Consider the following 23,180-nt stretch of genomic DNA (forward strand, 5'->3'; position numbering starts at 1 on the left):
TACATGCCGTCCTTTACCAGTGTACTTTAAATGACAGGTAGTTGTTCATGTACCATCACTCTGCAGCTTATTTTCCTTTGCCCTCCATTTTCTACACATTAGATCTATATTTACTCTTACCATAAGGTTGGTACTGAAGAAGTTTAGTTGTGCATTGCTCTTGGCTGTACCTTTTGCCTGTATCTCTGCACTTACATTTATAGCTATTTGGTTATGTAGCATCACTCTTCATCTTATCTTAAATATTCTTCATTTTTTCGTATATTATCACATCTATATTTACTCTTAACAAAATGTAGAATAAAGGCAATGATTTTGAAGAAGATTATGTGGTAAACTTCTTGAATTGCGCCCCCATCAGCATGGACAAGGCCTTTATAGAGCCTGTCTTCACCAATAATGTAAGTTTGTCCATCTCAAGCCTTCAAACTTTTTTGTATATATTTGGTTAGGCATGACTGCAACAGCTGTTTATTTTTAGTGTTTGCATCAAATTGCTTGTTTAAAGTTTATTATGTAGTTCATAAACAAAAGTTTGTCCTTTCTCAATTAAAGTTTTTAGTTATACAACCAAGTTCCTTCTTCATACCATGTAAATTAAACTATACAGAGCAAGTGATCTGCTTTTGCAATGCATGTATGCTTCTGCTCTTCATCCGTAATCCAGTGGTGTGGTGAACCTACCCACTATAGCACAATGTCATATTCTGTAATGTCTTAACTATGAACAATGTCATATCATTCTACTATTATTTAAACCGTCTCTTTATTTGCCAATCTGAAATGGTATAAATTGACAACACACTAGCGATTGATACTTATGAGTTCTTGATCTGTAATCCAGTGGTTTCGTGAAGCTGCCAACTCCTTCACAATGTCATTTCTTGCCATGTCTTGACCTGAACAGTACCATATTGTGTTAATGCAATATTAAACTGTGTCACTTTATTCGTCAGTAAGAAATGTGATGAATTGTCAGCACTGATACTTTTATGTGCAAAACCTGTCATCTCTCTGCTTGTTTATCTTTCAGAGTGAGGAAGATATAAGTGTTGAACAAGCGCAGTCTCATCATCTTGCTCAGCTGATTGCGCTGCAGCTCCCCATCAGTGCTAACCTTTCTTTAACTCTATTGAAGTGCTATCGGTTTTGTATATTATTTTGTCGGCGTGTTTATTTGCACTAGTGGCGATCTTTGATGCCAATTGTATGTAATCTGCTGTCTCCTTGTGCTTTATTATCATAGTGGAGAACTTTCATGCCCAGTGGATGTAATATGCCGTAATTTCTCTATTGTATAGTCTAGGTTTTTCTTATTCACGATGCTGCAGTTATTTTACTGTATATATATCCTGTCTTTGCAGTAAACCAGCCAAACCATAAAATTACGGTACATAATCGGGCCGTCATGCAATCACGATGTATGATCCGCATCATGGGCCCCGTCAAACTATCCCACTAGTAGATTCAGGCCTTTAATAGGCCGAGTAACCCCCGGCCCTCTTTTCGCCAGAAAACTCAATGGGCTTTTAGGAGGCTGAGAAGTAGGCTTGGTCTGAAACGTGCCGAATAGCTCATGGGCCGGCAGCAGCCCGAAATGGACCCTGGCCCATGATTGTGCGAATCAAATCGTGGGCTTTTAATAGTCCAAAGTTGTCTCGGTCCTTGTTTGGCCCAATAAGATATCGGCTGCGAGCAGGCCAGATGCAAACCGGGTCGTAGTTAGGCCCAACTACATGACGGGCTTTTAAGAGGCCGGAATTAATATAGGGCCGAAAATGTTAAACCGGCCCTTAACAGGCCGAAACTAATATCAGCCCGAATTACTAAATGGGCCTTTAGCAAGTGGGCCCAAAATCATAGCGTTCAGTTAATAGGCTGAATCTAATATGGGCCATAATTGAGCCCAAAGCCTCTTAAAGGGCCAGACCTGATCTGGGCCGTGATTTGGCCCAGAACGTGGGAGGCTTTTAACGGGCCGGATCTCATATGGGCCATTATTAGGCCCAGAACGTGGCAGACCAGTAATGGACCGGATCAAATATGGGCAGGCATTTGGCCCAAAACATGGCAGCCAGTTAATGGGCCGGCCTACTAGGGTCCTCAAAATCTTGTGGGCCTACAGCTGGGCCAACCCATTAATGTCGGTGAAATCTCGTGGGCCTTTAGCTGGGCCGGCCCATTATGATCCGCAAGAATTTTGTGGGCCTTTACCTGGGCCGGCCCATTATGGCACACAAAAATTTTGTGGGCCTTTACCTGGGCTGGCCCATTATGGCCCGTGAAATCTTGTGGGCCTTTAGCTGGGCCAGCCCATTATGGTCCGCAAAATCTCATGGGCCTTTAGCTGGGCCGGCCCATTATGGTCCGCAAAATCTTGTGGGCCTTTAGTTGGGCCAGCCCATTTAAACTTGATGGGCCGTGCCACGTGTCGACGTATCATAGGCGCCTTCTGTCCAATGAGTGGATGACATCTGTCCCAACGATGAGCCGGCACATGTTTCCTCCAGCCAATGATGATTTTACACGTGGAAAATCCCCATTGGTCGGGGCTGTTAACGGGTTATCGGATCCAAAACCTGACCCAATAGCTTAACGCCGTTCCGTTACGGTGGATGCCACATGTCGGTCACCCTTGACGAAAGCACTTCTGTGACGCGCAATTTATCATCATGGAAGTGGACACTTCTGTGATGATAATTTTGGTAATGTCATGGAACACTTCTACGACAGCACATGTATGACTATCTTGATTCTGCCATAAAATCGCCATGGATGTACATGCATGACAGAAAATGCGACCTACTGTGACAAACACGTATCATCACGGAAGTGTATTTTTTTGTAGTGATGCGTCGGTCATTTTGTGGTTTACCTTCATCTCTAGAGCCATGAGCGTTACTTTCAGGCGGGTATCCTCGGGCCTGCATCCTTCATACAATGGAGTAACCGCGTCTATCTCCAGTTTATCCAACTTGGCTTTCTCTCGGGTGGCAGCTCTTGCGTTATACGTCTGCTTGAGAAGAAGCTCTTGAATATGAGGGTCCTGCACCCAGCCCATTGATGGTCCATCGTCGTTTGCTCCTGCATCTTCATCTTCATGATCATGCCCTTCGTCTGCTCCGGCATCTTCCTCATCATCAAGTCCGACATCTTCTGCATTGATGACTGTGTATTGCATCTACTTCGTGATCATGTCCTGGAGATTCTTCGTCTTCTCGTCCGCCCTCGCTGCGGTTGTCTTGCTGCCCTCCCTCATTTTTAGCCCGGCCCCATAGATGACTTCATAATCATCTTCATCACCTTGCCACCGATGGCCATCCATGAAACCACGCAAGAGCAGGTGGTCCCGCACCTGTACGGAATCCGGGTCCATAAGGCTCCTCAGCTTGCATCTTCGACACGGACATCTTATCTCTGTCTCGTTCTTTTGAAGCATCTCAGCCTTTGGGGAGCTCAAAAACCTATTCATGATGCCTTCAGTCATCGTGCGGACCATGGTTGCCTGCGGGGTAGAGAAAAACGATATTTTAGAATCAAGAAAAAATTTGGCATGACTTTGCCTAAAAATAGGACACCGAAATATTGGCAAATGAATCAACATTCTCGCTGAAACGGAAATTCTCGCCGAAACGGAAATGAATCAACATTCCGGCAAAATATTGGCAACTATCACATTTCAAATACCGGTATCTGCAAACACAAACATATATGCAACACCACAAACATACGTAACACCACAAACATACGTAGATCTAGCTAGGCCATAAAAAGTGCATGTGCACGTTGTTGGAGGGAGAAAAAAGTAGATCTACAACATAAAGAAAACTTTCCCCTTACTTACCTATAAAAAAGGGTAATTTAACCACTTAATTTGGGTGAATCTATGGTGCAAATGAGGTGAGAAGGAGGACGCAGCCGAGACAAGCTTGGAGGAGGAGGTGGAGAGAATGAAGTGGGGAAAGTGAGTGTTGTAGGTGGCTGTCCAAAATATCTAGCTGGTCTCAGGTTACTAATGGCGCACCCCCTAAAATGCGCCATTAGTAACCCTAGTTATTCATGACGCACCTGTTACGTGGTGCGCCATTACTAGTTTTGCAAAAAAAAAATGTCAATAGTGGCGCACCGTGGATGTGGTGCGCCATTACTAGTTTTAACTAGTAATGGTGCACTATACTCTGGTGCGCCATTACTGGTTTTGAAAAAATAAGTAAAAAGAATTTGTTAGTAGTGGCGCACAGGGTGCACTATGCCCTGGTGCGCTATTACTAGTTTTGGAAAAAATGGTTAGTAGTGGCACATCGTTGGTGTGGTGCGCCATTAGTGACATGGACACTAATGGCGCACCTGCACATGGTGCGCCACTGCTATATAGCAGTGGCGCACCACATATGCAGTGCGCCATTAATGTCCATATTATCTATAGCCCTTTTCCTAGTACTGGGGGCAGGCGCGCCCTGGTGTCTTGTGTTCACTAGGTGGCCCCCTTCGGTGGTTATTTGCTCCAGTATTTCTTATTTATTCCATAAAAAATCCACGTGAAGTTTCAACTTATTTGAAGTTGTGCAAAATAGGTAGCCCGACGTAGCTTTTTTAGGTCCAGATTTTCATCGACCGGAATTCTCCCTCTTTTTGTGTACCTTGCATATCTTTACCTTATATTAAAAGACGGAGGCTTTGATAGTTCTCCCTACGTTAGTTTTTTATATCCGTTGATTTTATGTTAATCAGAAAGATCAACGGCCGAGATTTGAAAAGAGGAAGGTTTACATTTACGTTCGCCCGTCGTCTGTCCAGCCCTGCGTGGCCAACGCGCCCACCAAAACTAATCGGAGCAGGACTCTAAGCCACACAACTTTACGTGGATATATATCCAATGCCTGCCCATCCATTCATCCGTCCCCATGCCCCGATCCCTTTTTCACCCAAGAGAATTGACAGCCCTCGCCGCACCTCTAGCTGCTCCTACCGTAGGTGACGCCAACCTCCCACAAGCTGCTGCCGTCTCTACTGATAGCGCCACTCCAGACCAATCAGATGAGGCCGGCGCGCCACCTCCTGGCTCTTCTCATCCCCACCAGCCTCTTCTCCTCCCTCCACCCCGATCTGGCAGCAACGCCATGAGCTAGGCCACCGGTGACGATGCTAATTTGTCTGGATACTGTTGTGCTAATAGAGGAGAGATGGTTCGGGCGTTCGGCACTGTTGTATGCAGCGGGCTTCAAGATCGTATCCACCAGCACACACCATCTCCTCCAAGCGAAAGACTTCATCAATCTGCATCAACACAAGTTTTTTCGAAGCACACTCGCCCGAACAACGACGTCCCGGTGGCTGGGCGACTCATCAACAACTCCGGCGCGTCTCCAGCTCCATAACAACGCGTCTGCAGCATCATCAGCCCATGCACCCACCTGAAAGGCGAGCAACAGCGAAGGACATGCACACGTCGAATCACGGGAGGGCGTAGCTCCCACGTAGATTCCCTTCACGTACAAGTACGTGGATCTCTCGACGGACGAAAGCTACTCACGTACGCGAATCTACAATGAGTTGCCACTCCGACGCGGGCGAGCCACTTCAGCCCACTTCGATCTGATGGGCAATAAGCCACGGCCGTGGCCAACGCACGTGCGTGCTCGAGCTGGGCACGAGGCATGAGGTCCGAGCCGCACCAGGATCCGTGGCGTGCGTGCGCGGCGGTGAACGTGTCGGGCTCAGCCGTGGCAGCCTGGGTCGCGTGTGTGCATGACCAGGCGTGCTAGAATTTAGTCTATGTTGGGGCAGCCCAATAACTATTTCAGAAATTCCTAATAAATCCTAAAGGCCCACTTAGCCCATTTGTGCGAGGCAAGGGATACTACTAAAGTTTAGTCCCACATTGCTAGTTTAGAGGGAGTTGGACCTTCTTATAAGGGAGGCTCCGTCCCCACTTGTATGAGCATGAGAACAAGAGGGACATCCACGTGCGCTCCTCCTCCGCCGCCCGCCTCGCCATGCCTCGTCACGACGTGCCACGCCGCAGGTTGCGGGAATGAGCCGAGCCGATGTCTAAATTTTTGCCACGCACGACGGGTATACGAACGGTCACACGGGAGCTGAAACGTTTTGCTGTAGTGGAGCGTGAATACGAACGAACGGCGCGCACCTCTTCGTGTGCTGCCTGTTCGTTTCGTCTCCCTCCATTGCTTCACCTCCCGCCGCAGCCTGTTCGCCTCCTTCTCTTGCGCCTATAAAAGGGAGGTCGCTCCTGTCAGAGAGACGCACCAGAACTTCTCCTTCCTCTCGCGACTACTGGCTGCTTCATCACGGACGATCCGGTCGCCAACGACTACTTCCCCGACGACGACTTCTTCCCCGACGTCGACAACCTCCTCGACGACATGGCTGGCGAGGACACCGACCCCAAGTCCAGTGCTACTGCTGCTGCTGTCCCGTATGTCTTCTTCTTTCTGTCACATGTCCTGCCACAGTTACTTCTACTAGTACTTTCCCTACATATGTTAGGTTCTACTTCATATATGCAACTAGTTCTACTGTCTGCTATAGATATGTTAGGCTACGGTTCATATATGCAGAAGCTATTTACCTTCTCTCTGTCAGAACGCATGATTTGCTTTCTCACTGTTATATTAGTCATGCTTTATCTACTATTTCTGTTAATAAAATCATTTGGTAAATTGCTCATATTTCCAACAATCCAAAAACCTTATCATAGGCAATTTACCTCGAATAGTTTTGCTGCTTCCATGAGACCTCCTATGTTTGAGGGTATCCACTATAAGAGGTGGCGCGTGAGAGCAGTCTTATGGTGTCAAACCATGAGTTGCTATGACGCCACTCTTGGCAAACCTGAAGGAGAGCAAGATGCCCAACAGGCACAAGCTTTTTAGAAAATGGATACCTTGTTTAAGGCTGCTCTCTTGAGTGTTCTTGGTGAGAACATAGTTGATGCTTATGCGTCAATTGACAATGGAAAAGATATGTGGGACACACTCATGCCAAGTTTGGGGTCTCGGATGCCGGCACTGAGCTGTACATCATGGAGCAATTCTATGATTACAGGATGACTGAAGAGCGCTCCGTGGTTGAGCAGGCTCACGAGATACAGTCATTTGCTAGAGAACTTGAGCACTTCAATTGTATCCTACCGGACAAGTTTGTTGCCGGGGGTATCATCACTAATCTTCCTCCTTCGTGGAGGAACTTTGCTACCTTGCTGAAGCATAAGAGGCAGGAGTTTTTCGTCCCGGATCTCATTGGTACTCTTGATGTGGAAGAAAAGGCGAGAGCAAAGGACACACGTGCTCGAGGTATTGAGGGAGGATCTAGTGCCAATCTGGTACAGAAGAAAAACTTCCAGTCCCACAAGTTCAAGAACAAGGGCAAGTTTGATGGTAAAGGAAAATTTGATGGGAAGAACAAGGCTGTGCAGCACACGAACTTCAAGAAGAATGACAAGAAGAAAGGTGCTTGTCATGTGTGTGGAGATCCTGATCATCGGGCTCCTAGTTGCCCCAATCGCTATGACAAGCGTCATCCTGGGAAAGGCGGCAAGACCGCTAATGTTGTTATCGGAGATATTGACATGAAGGATGTTGGGTATGGTATATTTCCCACTATTCTTTCAGTATGTCATTCTCCTGATTGGTTGATTGACACAGGTGCTAATGTGTATGTATGCGGTGATATTTCCATGTTTTCGTCTTATCAGACCGCAGGGACTTCAACCGTGCTGATGGGCAACGGTTCAAGTGCTTCTGTTCATGGTGTTGGCACGGTCGATCTGAAGTTTACTTCGGGGAAGATCGTGCGGCTGAAGAACGTGCATTATGTCCCCTCCGTCAATAAAAATCTTGTTAGCGGATCTCTTCTGTGTAGAGATGGCTATAAGCTTGTCTTTGAGTCGAATAAATTTGTAATATCCAAGTATGGAACCTTTGTTGGTAAAGGCTATGAGTCAGGAGGCCTATTTCGTTTATCCTTATCAGACGTTTGCAATAAAGTTGTTAATCATATTTGCAACAATAGTGAATTAAATGTGTGGCATTCACGACTTTGTCATGTTAACTTTGGTTGCATGTCGCGACTAGCGAAGTTGAACTTAATCCCTAGTTTCACCACCGTTAAGGGATCTAAGTGTCAAGTGTGTGTGTAAGCTAAGCAACCTCGTAAATCTCACGTGACTGCGGAGACGAGAAATCTTGCACCACTAGAACTTATACATTCAGATCTATGTGAAATGAATGGTGTTTTGACAAAAGGTGGAAAGAAATATTTCATGACGTTAATTGACGACTCCACTAGATACTGCTGTGTGTATCTTCTGAAATCTAAGGATGAGGCTTTGAACTTTTTCAAGATCTAGAAAGCTGAAGTGGAAAACCAACTTGATCGGAAAATCAAGAGGCTTAGGTGCGACCGTGGTGGAGAGTATTTTTCCGATGATTTTGATGCTTTTTGTGCGGAACATGGTATAATCCATGAGAGGACGCCTCCCTACTCACCTCAGTCAAATGGGGTGGCCGAAAGAAAGAACCGTACTCTAACTGATTTGGTTAACGCCATGTTAGACACATCGGGTCTCTCCAAGGCATGGTGGGGGGAGGCGATATTGACAGCATGTCATGTCCTAAATCGAGTTCCCACAAAGAACAAAGAGATAACTCCATTCGAGGAATGGGAGAAGAAAAGGTTAAAACTCTCGTATCTTCGAACATGGGGTTGTTTGGCGAAAGTCAATGTTCCAATTCCAAAGAAGCGGAAACTTGGACCAAAGACTATGGATTGTGTTTTCTTGGGATATGCTTTTCATAGCATTGGCTATAGATTCTTGGTTGTAAAATCTGAGGTACCTGACATGCATGTCGGTACGATCATGGAGTCGAATGATGCGACTTTCTTTGAAGATATCTTTCCCATGAAGGATATGGCTACCTCATCTAATCAGGAGATGCCTAGTTCATCGAATCAGGAACCAGTGACAATTATCGAACCTGCCATTTCGATGGAACACTTTCAAAGTCCTGTGGAGGAGAACAATGAAGTTCCTATTAGGAGCAAGAGACAGAGGACTGCAAAGTCCTTTGGTGATGATTTTCTCGTGTATCTCATAGATGACACTCCCAATTCTATTTCAGAGGCCTATGCATCTGAAGATGCTGACTACTGGAAGGAAGCAGTTCGTAGCGAGATGGATTCCATCTTGGCGAATGAAACTTGGGAGATAACTGATCGTCCTTATGGGTGCAAACCTATAGGATGCAAATGGGTATTCAAGAAGAAGCTTAGGCCTGATGGTACTATTGAAAAGTACAAGGCCCGGCTCGTGGCTAAGGGTTATACCCAAAAGGAAGGTGAAGACTTCTTTGATACTTACTCACGTGTGGCTCGACTGACCACTATTCGAGTTCTACTTTCACTAGCTGCCTCACATGGTCTTCTCGTTCATCAAATGGATGTTAAGACTGCTTTCCTAAATGGAGAGTTGGATGAGGAAATTTATATGGAACAACTAGATGGGTTTGTAATAGATGGTCAGGAAGGGAAAGTGTGCAAGTTGCTGAAGTCTTTGTATGGACTCAAGCAAGCACCCAAACAGTGGCATGAGAAGTTCGAAAGAACTTTAACAGCTGCAGGCTTTATTGTGAACGAAGCTGACAAATGTGTGTACTATCGCCATGGTGGGGGCGAGGGAGTTATGCTTTGCTTGTATGTTGATGACATACTGATTTTCAGAACAAATCTGAATGTTATTAAGGAGGTCAAGGATTTCCTATCTCGTTGTTTTGAGATGAAGGATTTAGGAGTGGCTGATGTCATTCTGAACATCAAGTTGTTGAGAGACGATGATGGTGGGATTACATTGCTTCAATCTCACTATGTGGAAAAGATCTTGAGTCGCTTTGGCTACAGTGACTGCAAGCCCTCTCCAACACCATATGATGCTAGCGTGCTGCTTCGAAAGAATCGAAGAATTGCTAGAGATCAATTGAAGTATTCTCAGATTATTGGCTCGCTTATGTACTTAGCTAGTGCTACAAGACCTGACATCTCTTTTGCTGTTAGCAAGCTGAGCCGGTTTGTCTCAAAACCAGGAGATGTGCATTGGAAAGCTCTAGAGAGAGTTTTGCGTTATTTGAAAGGCACTGTAAATTATGGAATTCACTACACTGGGCACCCAAAGGTGCTTGAAGGGTATAATAACTCAAACTGGATCTCAGATGCTGATGAGATAAAGGCCACGAGCGGATATGTGTTCACTCATGGAGGTGGCGCTGTTTCATGGAAGTCTTGCAAGCAGACCATCTTAACGAGGTCAACTATGGAAGCAGAACTCACAACACTAGATACAACTACGGTCGAAGCAGATTGGCTTCGCCGGCTCTTGAATGACTTGCCGGTTGTTGAGAAACCTGTACCGGGTATCCTTATGAACTGTGACAATCAAACTGTGATCACGAAAGTGAACAGCTCCAAGGATAACATGAAGTCATCAAGACACGTTCAGAGAAGGTTAAAGTCTGTCAGGAAAATGAAAAACTCCGGAGTTATTGCGTTGGATTATATCCAAACGTCTAAAAATCTGGCAGATCCTTTTACTAAGGGTTTATCACGTAATGTGATAGATAATGTATCGAGGGAGATGGGTATGAGACCCACAATATGAGTTGTTCACAGTGGTAACCTATTCTTTGTGATCGGAGATCCCGTGAATTAGATGTGGAAGACAAGCTGTTGGTCAACTGAGAGGAGAGTATCCTTATTATTCACAATACCACTCCATGAAGATGCAATACTCTCCTAATCTGCATGGCAGGTTGATGTATATCTTAATGTGTTCTAAGTGGCTTATTTAAGCAGAGATGTTATCCTGCAGAACATCTTTTGAAGAACACACCTATATGAGTCTGATTGTCAAACATCGCAATCTATGAGAGTAGGGTTCTCTCTAGTAAACTCATGAAAGGTCACGGAGTATGAAGCATAAGCTCCACCCGCGGGGAAGACCCACGGTAGCCATGTATCGGTCAAGGCTTTATGTGAAGCTAGATTCGCAGAAAACTTGCAGTTCAAGGCATAGTCCACTGTTCAAGTTGCTTACTAGTGTAGCATAGAGTTCTAGGTGGAAATTCAACTTAACAGTCTCCACTGCAGTACTGGTATATAAAACAGTGTTTTGGAACCAAAGGCAAATTTCAGTGTGCCTCTGGGATCTGGTGGGGGATTGCTGGAATTTAGTCTATATTGGGGCAGCCCAATAACTATTTCAGAAATTCCTAATAAATCCTAGAGGCCCACTTAGCCCATTTGTGCGAGGCAAGGGATACTACTAAAATTTAGTCCCACATTGCTAGTTTAGAGGGAGTTGGACCTCCTTATAAGGGAGGCTCCTTCCCCACTTGTATGAGCATGAGAACAAGAGGGACATCCATGCGCGCTCCTCCTCCGCCGCCCGCCTCGCCACGCCACGCCTCGTCACGACGGGTTGCGGGAATGAGCCGAGCCATTGTCTAAATTTTTGCCACGCACGACTCGTATACGAACGGTCACACGGGAGCTAAAACGTTTTGCTGTAGTGGAGCGTGAATACGAACGAACGGCGCGCACCTATTCATTTCGTCTCCCTCCATTGCTTCACCTCCCGCCGCAGCCTGTTCGCCTCCTTCTCTTGCGCCTATAAAAGAGAGGTCCCTCCTCTCAAAGAGACGCACCAGAACTTCTCCTTCCTCTCGCCACCGGTTCCATTCCCTGAGCTACCGCTGTCTTCCTCATCCCGGCTTGCGGCGTGCACCGCGAGTCGGGACAGTAGGCCTCCGAAACCGCACTCTTTGAGTCCTGTACGGGAGAAGGGTGATAAGGTTTTTGGGGAGCGCTCTGCGCGACTACTGGCTGCTTCATCATGGACGATCCGGTCGCCGACGACTACTTCCCTGACGACGACTTCTTCCCCGACGTCGACAACCTCCTCGACGACATGGCTGGCGAGGACACCGACCCCAAGTCCAGTGCTACTGCTGCTGCTGTCCCGTATGTCTTCTTCTTTCTGTCACATGTCCTGCTACAGTTACTTCTACTAGTACTTGCCCTACATATGTTAGGTTCTACTTCATATATGCAACTAGTTCTACTGTCTGCTATAGATATGTTAGGCTACGGTTCATATATGCAGAAGCTATTTACCTTCTCTCTGTCAGAACGCATGATTTGCTTTATCACTGTTATATTAGTCATGCTTTATCTACTATTTCTGTTAATAAAATCATTTGGTAAATTGCTCATATTTCCAACAAGGCGTGTGTGCATGTGTGTCCTCGCGTTCGAGTGCGTGGGCCGTTGTGTGTAGGCGACAGAAATGGAGTGGCGACCACGTCGGGGCGCTTGACCCGGCCTGCGGCGTCTGCGTGCATGCGCGGCGGATACGCGGGCCTGGGAGCGTGGACGTGGGGTGTGCGCAGTGGGAGCGTGGTGCGGCGCGTCCGTGCGTGCTGGGGATAAAAGGCCAGCTCCCTCCACCGTTGTACATCGCCAGATCGAGTCTGTGCTCGAGAAAAAAGAGGACGCCGTTCGTGCGGCGGGCGGAGTTCGTGCTCCGGCAAAACCACTCTTGTCCTTGCGTCCTTCCTCTTCCTCCTTCTTTGCTGTGTCACAGAGTGAGCGAGAGGGAGGTGCTGCTGAGCGAGAGGAAGAGTAAGGCCGCGGCAACAACAATTGGCATCAGAGCTAGGTGTGGGAGAGAGATCGCCGGCCATGTCGCTAGTTCCGTACTCTGGCGGGGCGGGAAGTTCACTGCCGATGCAGGTGCCACAGCTCACTGGTGACAACTACACCACGTGGGCCATCAAGGTCGAGGCGAACCTGGGCGCGGCCGGGCTCTGGGAGGCAGTGGTGCCGGCGGAGGACTCGGCGTCGGCGGTGGTGGCGAAGAAGGACAAGCCCGCCCGCGCGTACCTGCTCGGGGCACTCTCCGAGGACCTGCTCTTGCAGGTGTCAGGGAAGAAGACGGCAGCGGAGGTCTGGGCGAGCCTCAAGGCGAGGTTCGTCGGGGCAGACCGAGTCCGGGCGGCGCGGCTGGGCACTCTCCGAGGGGAGTTTGAGATGATGCGCATGGCGGAGGGCGACACGCTGGATGGGTTCGCCGGCAAGCTCGGCGGCATGGCGGCGCGCTACGCGGGACTCGGGTCGACGCTGGACGACGTCGCGATGGTGAAGAAGCTCCTCGATTCTGTGCCGGATCGCTTGTACGCGCCGGTGGCCGGAATCGAGCAGTTTTGCGACGTCTTCACCATGCCGTTCGAGGACGCGCTCGGTCGGCTGAAGGCCTTTGACGAGCAGCTGCGACGGCGTGGACAGGCGGGCGGCGAGCGAGCGGACGGCGCGCTCATGTACACGGCGGCGCAGTGGGCGGCGAGGCAGCGACGCCAGGGAGGAGGCAGCATCGACCACGACGACGACAGCATGGCGAGCATGGCGTCTGGTGGTGGAGGGAAGAAACGAGGCGGCTGCTACAACTGCGGGCAGCGCGGCCACTTCAAGCGGGACTGCACAAGGCCGAGGAAGGCGGCGGCGGAGCGGGCTCTTCTGGCAGACATCGACGTCGAGGGGCTGGCACTCCTCTGAGCCGCAGCTTAGGGGTGATTGATGGGCAATAAGCCACGGCCGTGGCCAGCGCGCGTGCGTGCGCGAGCTGGGCACGAGGCATGAGGTCCGAGCCGCACCAGGATCCGTGGCGTGCGTGCGCGGCGGTGAACGCGTCGGGCTCGGCCGTGGCAGCCTGGGTCGCGTGTGTGCGTGACCAGGCGTGCGTGCGTGTGTCCTCGCGTTCGAGCGTGTGGGCCGTTGTGTGTAGGCGACAGAAACGGAGTGGCGACCACGTCGGGGCGCTTGACCCGGCCTGCGGCGTCTGCGTGCGTGCGCGGCGGATACGCGGGCCTGGGAGCGTGGACGTGGGGTGTGCGCAGTGGGAGCGTGGAGCAGCGCGTCCGTGCGTGCTGGGGATAAAAGGCCAGCTCCCTCCACCGTTGTACATCGCCAGATCGAGTCTGAGCTCGAGAAAAAAAAGGACGCCGTTCGTGCGGCGGGCGGAGTTCGTGCTCCGGCAAAACCACTCTTGTCCTTGCGTCCTTCTTCTTCCTCCTTCTTCTTTGCTGTGTCATAGAGTGAGCGAGAGGGAGGTGCTGCTGAGCGAGAGGAAGAGGAAGGCCGCGGCAACAACACGATCCAGAGGACACCCGGCCAGCAACTGATGGGCACGCGACCCTCAGCCATGCCACATGTGTTCGTGGCCTCACCAGCAGAATCATTGCGTTTGCATGTAGCCAGCGTACGTCCTGTGCTACTCCAGGCCGGCGAGACGGATCTCATCAGCATGCAAGCACAAGACCAGCCACGCCATGATACGTCCACATCTACATAAGCTATAACATTGGAACACCAGCCGGTACTACACCAAATCAACTTCCGCGCCACCGAACCTGGATCAAGACACCGAACGACTGTACCGAGCAATTTACTACATCAAACCACCGATTTCTGTACAAGCACTTTTTCGAGAAGCGACTCTGACATGCACCATCCACACACCAGCTGATGTGGAAAGTGATGCAATTCTTCACCGATTTTTCTAGTATGAGATGACATCGTCACTTCATCGCCGCGGCGGACACCGCATCGCCACTTCATCGTCTCCAAGTGACACATCATCGTCGACATGCTACTGCCATGCCACTCGATTTGAACGAAGCTACTTCAGCCGTGATTGATTTTAGTGGCGCACTAGGAGGAGACAAACAAAGACGGCAAAAGCACGAGATGAAATAGGAAAAGCGATCTTGTGAGGAAAACAGAAGCGCAATAAACAAAAACATTGATCCCGTGAGTTTGTTTGTATATGAGAAATATACAAATGTCTCGGCTGTGCTGCTGAATCAGGACCATTTTAGTGATCTAGGTCTGGGTGATTTACAGTTGATAAATTTGGTACCCAAAGCACAGACATTATGGGCACACTGGTTGTCCTGATTGCCATAGAACATGTGCATTAAAGTTAGTCCAATTGCGGTGCATGACTCTTTGAGCAAAACCATAAGCAATTGAGTTCTTCGTTTGTAGTCATGCAGAATTAGTGTGAAATATACAGTTTTTCATGATTATTTTGCAGTTGTACCATCGATTATTTATTGATGTGCTTTTACCAGTGGAAAAAGTATATCGAAACAAGCGACATACGATTGCTATAACCCAATTATCTTATATTCTACCTTTGTTTGATGTTCTTAACCTTTATATGCTTTTTAGATTCTACCTTTGTCGATGTTCTTAACCTTTATATGCTTCATTACAAAGAAATCCATGGAACTTTAGAAGACAAGGTATGATGAGAGCAGATTATTACTTCATTCTGGTCCAGCATCGTCTTTACGTATCAATATTTGAGTGGTAAGTTATTCCATCATGTTACATTACTATTGAATTCATTTTTGTATGACTGGCTAGCCCTTTCTATAGTTTTACCAAAAAAATTATCTATGCATTTTTGCAATATTAATTTTTTTGGGTGATGTAATTATGTTATTTCTATGCCTAAGTGCTATTATCAGTAATTAATTTAATTATCCGGCGAGGGAATGTTGAGATGATAGCTCGAGCCTCCGTGCCCACATTTTGAAAATTGTAGAATTATCTTATACTATTATTAAAGGTGGGAAATCACACACTGATCCTCAAATACATATCACAATTGTATCTGTTTGGTTCATTTAGCTGTATTATTATTGTTTGGTTCAAGGAAACTATCGCTTTCTCTGGCAGACTTCATACTTGGACCTTTGTTAAAAGACGGTGTAAGGGCAAGTTGTGGGGATATCGATTGACCGCAATAATTGCAAGCAGGAAATCAAAGTATGGAAACTACTTCGATCACCTATGTTTGAACTTTTTTTTTCTGGAAAGGAGGGTCGGCCCCAGCCACCTATGTTTGAGCAGGAATTGCTAATTTGAAATTTTGCATTACATGTATCATTTTTCCACTAAGCTAAATTATGTTCCTTGGTCACTGAGTTGGATAATTATCATAGTTTGAATTTTTGACTCACAACATGTAAAGAGTTCCATAGTGTTTTTTCTGGTCCATATATTGAATGGTCGGTATTTTTCTTTTTGCAAGTATTAGGTTTTTGACGGTGCATGCATAAGAAAGTAGATACAAAGAAATATTTTATGAGCAGTTCATTGCCTTTTGATTGTAACAATAAAGTAGATTTAAGTTCGTATTTGGGCGACAAGAGAGTGAACTGTGGAACAAGGTCCCTAGGTTTAATCGGGAAACCTGAAAGTTGCCTTCAGGTGTTTTTTCTACGTATCAATACATGAGCATGCAACCATGCATCTCTTTGGTAGAAGAATACATGTATTACACATGTATTACGCTTTAACAAAATGAGGATTAAACTAAATGAAGTTTTCGGTTAAGCTAACTTTTTCACACAAAACAGCCAGAGACGCTAATACATACACACATACACTTACCACTATGAATGCACATACGCACACCCTACCCCTATGAGCATCTCCAAGAAACTTAGCTGGGACATCATTTTAAGATTGATGAACCTTCGTAGTCAACGGAAATGCTTAAGACAATTTTTGATAGCATCATATCATCCATGCATACGTCATGTGTTCTCCGGTTGCAACACATACCGGTCCATAAGCTAGAGGCATGAAGTGAATCTTTTTTCTCCCGTTGCAACGCACGGGCATATTTTCTAGTTATGAGAGAAAAGGCATTAGAATTACTCCAAAAAGGATTATTATGCATAAAAACATAATAAATAACAGTAGGTAAACATGATGCAAAATGGACGTATCACCGCCTAAATCCACTCAAAAGAAGAGGGGTATCTTATATCTAAGTCCAGAGGATATGCAAGAGGCAAATAAATCTATGATGGAAAAAGGTATTAAAGCAGAGGATGTTAAAAATTTACCTCCTATTGAAGAGATACATGGACTTGGCACACCACCTCCACAGGTGGTAGACGTAAATTCTTTATTAAAATTTGATGAAGGTGGCATACCTTACAATAAACATCCTAGTCAATTCTTATATAAGTTTGATAACTACATCATGAAACAAGATCACTTCAATGCAAATGTTATGAAACAATTGAAATACAATTATGATATGATTGCTCGCTTGAGTGACTTGTTATTTAGAATCTCCAATGATGTTAGAGCTGTAGAAAAACATGCCTCTATGGTTCAAATTCAACTAGAACAAGTTGCTAAATCTCAAAGAGAGTTGCTTGATGAAATGAATAATAATATCAATGACTTTGCTGTTAGAGTAGCAACTAGAGGAGGTAAGATGACTTAGAACCACTTTATCTTGAGGGACATCCTAAAAGAATTAAACAAGACTCTCAAAGAACTAACACTGATGCACCTAGTCCTTCTAAAAAGAAGAAGAAAAAATAATGATAGGACTTTGCATGCCTCTAGTGAACCTGAAATAGAAAAACCTCCTAATGATGATAAAAATGTTTCTATATCTGATGCTGAAACTCAATCTGGTATTGAACATTCACCTAGTGATAACTAAAAATATAATGATGTTCATGAAGATACTCAACCAGACAATGATAAACAACGAGATAATGATGTTGAGATTGAACCAGCTATTGATCTTGATAATCCACAACCTAAAAATAAAAGATATGATAAAAGAGATTTCATTGCTATAAAACAATGGTATAGAAAGTGAACCATGGGTTCAAAGGCCCATGCCCCTTCCACCAAAATCAACTAAGAAAATGGATGATGAAGATTTTGAACGCTTTGCTGAAATGCTTAGGCCAGCCTTTTTGCGTACTTGCTTGACTGATTTACTAAAGATGGCCCCTTATGCAAAATACATTAAAGACATCATCACTAATAAGAGAAAAATACCGGAAGCTGAGATCTCCACAATGCTTGCTAATTATTCTTTTAAGGATGGAGTACCATAGAAAATTGGAGATCCGGGAATACCAAAAGAAATTATGTGAAAACCGCTTTATGTGATTTAGGAGCTAGTGTTAGTGCTATGCCTTTCTCTTTATATAAGAGACTTGATTTGAATGAACGCACACCTACTGAAATATCTTTGCAAATGGCTGAAAAATCAACTGCCATACCTGTCGGTATTTGTGTGGCACCCCGGCTCAGAGCGACCAGTTTACCCTGTATTGCCAACCCAGAGATCATGTCTTCTGGCAACACACAACATCTTGGTATAGAAATCAACGCTTTATTGAAACTAGCGGAAGCATAGAGTGACATTACAACAAGTTGCAAGGCCAAGCGCCACACTCGATGCGGATGCACAATATGTACATTATTTAATAGAGATAAAGGGGCCTCGAGCACGACATCTACAAGGCAGCGGAACAACGACGTAGCGGGACTCCATAGCACAGGGACACCAATGTGGACACGGTCTAGACACGGAAGCTCTTTGATCCAGTTAGACTGTCCTAAAATCTGGCATAACACGCCAGGTCAGTACATTAATGTACTTGCAAGCTCACAGCAAACAGAACCATAATGACAAACAACATCATGACATTTAATCAAGTTAAATGCAAACAACAACATACTACTCATGCAGTGAAACCAAGCTTGTGCATCGAGACACATGGACTCTCTTAGCAACCGGTTGCCTCGCAACCGAAATAGTGCTCACGACGAAGCATGAACTGAACCAATGCTTGGTCCAACTGGTTACCACGTACATGATCATTCCCAGATCAAAAGAGATACCAAACAGTCAGCCTCACTGACTTCATCATCATCCAACCAGTGCAATGCAAGTTGATTAGTGTGCAAGATTGATTAAAAACAGTTGATCCATGGTGTGACTTACGAACTGGGCCCTTATCCACAGGCGTGGCTATCGATAGATTAATACACTCTGCAGAGGTAGTGCACTTTACCCACACCACGGAATCCATGGCCTCACACTCCCATTCGGGTGGACCAACGACATTCCGACAGAACAATCCCACTGCCATGACACTCTTAGGGCCACTCCGACCAACTCCCACTAGGCTTAGTCCTGGGTGACCTAGCCTACCAAAGGCAAAACTACCACTGTCATGGCAAACAAACTGTCCCAAACGGGGAATCAGTACCATAACGACACGGGTCCACAAGGTTATGTCTTCTTACCGGGCCAGGGTAACACACGCCCATAACCTTCCCTCGTTGGAGGCACCGACAACAGGCATGACAACAGACGACTACCGGCCTCCCCATAAAGGCAAATGTGGTTGCACTCGTCAGCCCGATTCAGTGGCACCATGACCTGACCAACTTTATGTTCAAGTTCATTTATCATTAGGTTTAACTTGAAATAAAATGCTCGAGTCAAAATATGCCATGCTTACGTAATCATATAACATGCATCACAACTCACAACAGATCAACTTCAATCAAGTTCTACCTGCTCAAACTTAACTTTCAACATTTCTGGTTATTCCTTACTTGGTATTTATACTCATTACTTTAGTTGGCATAAATCAAAAAAAATATTATTAGCATGAATATAGCAAAAATAAGACCGATAATGATATCATCTTAGTCATGACAATCTACTTGGATCAACTGTTGAAGCTACACTCACTAGTTCAAACATTCACTTCTGTTAACTAAGCCTTCTTATCATGACAAACCTAAATAACACAAGCATTATTTATTTTAACACTATATGCAAGGAATTATATATATATATATATATATATATATATAATTATATATATGTATATATATAAATTCAAGTAGAAAATCATGAATATTGCAAAGACACCATGATAATGTTGTTGTGGCTTGCCTTAGTGCAGAGGAGCTTCACACTCCTTCTAGATTCCTTCAAGACAAGCTTCACCTTCTGAAAATAATTCAAATGACCAAAAAGAAAATGTCAAAACACTTCTGAAAATTACCAGAAATTCTAGGCAGCAAGGAAAAATCCCATCTTGGGTGTGCTGCTAAGTTTTCTAGTAAGAACAGAATGCAAAAAGAATCAAATCATTTGGACTTGTAGAATACGAGGTAGAGCTAGTCAAAGTTCTGATCAAATTTAAACTAAATTTGAATTAAAAAGGAAATCCAGGTGGGGTGACGTCGAAGGCGTAAAACGCCCGGGAGCCACCACTCATACCGCTTCGAGCGCGGCCTGAGTGGCTGACAGCGGGCCCCGCTAGTCAGGTCGGAGGGGGAGGGCGAGAGAGATAGAGCACGGCGAGGCTCCGCCGGAGCGCATGCCGGCGAGGAGGGCTCCTTGGCCCGATCCATAGGGATAAGATTGGAGAGGAGGTCGAGGGGTACCTGCCCGTACCCATAGCGTAGCTAGAGGTGGCCGGACGGGGTCGGAATGGAGCTCTCCAGCGGCGGCAGCGGGCGGGGCTCATCGGAGTTAACGATTACGGTGACGTGAGGCTGGTCCAGCAACGCCAACAGCACTAGCTCGCTCCAGTAGATCACCACGAGCACGCCTGAGGAGTTGGTGGGGCACGAGAGGCTCTGGAGAGGGAGGGGGCCTAGGACTGGGATCGCCGGCGAGCTCAGGATGGGGACGACGGCCAGAGGCCTGCCTGGCCGGGTTGCGGCTTCCTACGGGGTCGTGGTGTGGTGCTGAGTGTGTGAGTGAGGAGGGAAATGAGCTCGGGAGGGGATATTTATAGCCGAGGCCGAGGCGGGGATCGAGAACTCGCCGGAGCTCTCTGGAGCGTCGCCCGGCGATGAATGGCATCAGTGAGAGAGGGGGAAGACGTCGGGGATCACACGGAGGTTGTAGACAAGCGGGGACGAGCATAGGAGCGTGGTACATGACGAGCACAGGGGCACGGGTGCACTGTTGCCTTGGTCGTGGCACACCCGTGCTCTCTGCGGTGAGCTCCGGCATCGGCGAGCGCCAGGAGGGAGTTAAGGACATCGAGACGGTGATGGTGACGTGGTTTGGCAAGGTGCGGCAGCCGGGGAGGCGAGCACGCAATGAACGGAGTGCTCGGCGGCATTCAGTGCATGTCGACTAGAACGTTGGCATCGTGCACACGCGTGGTCACCGCGTGAACTCTGGCATAGAGCAACGGCTTGCCATAAATTCATGTCTGGCAGTTAGTCCTTAGTGGTTTTGGTCGTTTTGTATAGTTAGCTTGGTCGCAGGTGCACTGTGAGAGTTGCTCTCTTGCTGGCAAGTTTCTAGACAAAAACTTGTGAGCTTGACTGTGTCAAACTAGAGAGGGTTTAGGGCTGATTTTTGGTGGTTAGTAGTTTCTTAGGAGGGTAATGGTGCTCAAGAAAATTCAGCCTTAATGGATCAAGGAAAATGGCACTTCCTGTAGAAAGTGATCATTCTGTCCAGAACAGAAATGATTTTCTGTAGCAAAAATATTACAAAAAGTTTTGCAATATTTTTTGCTTAGGAAGGTGCCCTAGGGTACAAAGAATATTTGTGAATTTATTCAGAATTTTAGGGGCAAGAAATCTAGGGGTTGCTTCGTATATACTTGCAGACTATTGTCTTCAGCCTGTGCTATGTGAATCTCCTCTTCTAGCATAGGGGTTACTTCCAAAATACTTGCAAGGCCGGCATTTATAATGACCAAGTTGAGCTGTGCGATCTCCTGTTGAAGTTCTGAAGGCAAAGACTCCATCATGGCATTCAAGTTGGCAGGCTTGCGACTGACGGCATCAGCAACTATGTTGACTTTTCCCAGATGGTAATTTATCTCCACATCATAGTCTTTGACCTTGGAAAATACTTTTGCACCACTAAGCTGATCGAACAAGTCATCAATCCTTGGTAGCGGGTATTTGTTCCTGATGGTGACATCGTTCAACTAGCGATAGTGAACGCAAATCCTGACACCACCGTCTTTCTTGTCTACAAATATTGCAGGTGATCCCCATGGTGAGAACTGGGCGGATATATCCTTTCTGTAGCATTTCATCCAACTGCTTCTTTAATTCCATGAGTTCGGAGGAAGGCATCCGATAATATTTTTTGTACAACGGTGCAGTTCAAGGCACAAGGTCAATTGCAAACTCAAGCTCGTGGTCCGGTGGCATGCCTAGCAATTCTTCTGAGAACACATCGGGAAACTCACTGACGACAAGAATTAATCCCAACTCATTTGCCACAGCGGCGAAGACCATTTCTTTCTTGGATATACTCCTACGAGCATAGAATTTTGTAGTCCGCCCTTCCTGATTTTCCAAGGTGACTTCTCGGGTCGCACAGTTTATGCATACTTGATATTGAGTCAACCAGTTCATTCCCAAAATAACATCCAACTTGGCAGACTCGATTACTATCAAAGCGGTCGGAAAACGGACCCCCTTGATATCAATTTCCAAATTTTGGCAGACCAAATTACTTTTGAGCACAGATCCCGGGGCTAAACCAGCATACTTTTCCCCAAATGCGAGCAAGGAAATTTGTTTTGCACAACGAAACTTCGAGAAGCAAAAGAGTGGGAAGCCCCGGAGTCAAATAAAATTATTGCGGGTATGCTATTAATAGAGAACATACCAATGACGACTTCGGGGTTTTCCTGAGCCTCGTCTGTGGAGAGGTTATGCACTTGCCCTTGGACGATCTGCTGGGTATGATATGGCCCCATATGATTGACTTGCGGTCGGAACGGGGAATTTGACTTCTTGGGACACTGTCTGGCATAATGTCCGGTCTGTCCATAGTTAAAGCAGGCATTATTGCGCTGGCACTCCTCGTGTACTTTATTGGTCACGACATTCTTGACTTGAGTAGTGGTCTTGTTCACATTCTGCTACCAATTGGGTTGTACTCCACTTGAGTCTGTTGCCATGTACGGGCCTTCTGTATAGGTTATTCGTCCTTCTTTGGCTCAAATTTGCGCTTGTTGTCATTATTTGTGGGTCGGTTGTCTTGCACAGGCTTGTATTTCCTTTCTGCGATAAGGACCTTATTTACCAGAGACTGAAAATCTGGAAAATCGAGCATGCTAATAACACTCCTGAGGTGTTGATTTAATCCACTAAGGAACCTACCAATCTTCCTTTCTTCTGTGGCCACATCATAAAGATAATAATGGCTAGATGGTTGAACTTGAACAAATACTCACTTACTGATAGACTGCCTTGAGTGAGACCAAGAAATT

Source organism: Triticum dicoccoides, chromosome 6B (assembly GCF_002162155.2).
Source record: "Triticum dicoccoides isolate Atlit2015 ecotype Zavitan chromosome 6B, WEW_v2.0, whole genome shotgun sequence".
Lineage (NCBI taxonomy): Eukaryota > Viridiplantae > Streptophyta > Magnoliopsida > Poales > Poaceae > Triticum > Triticum dicoccoides.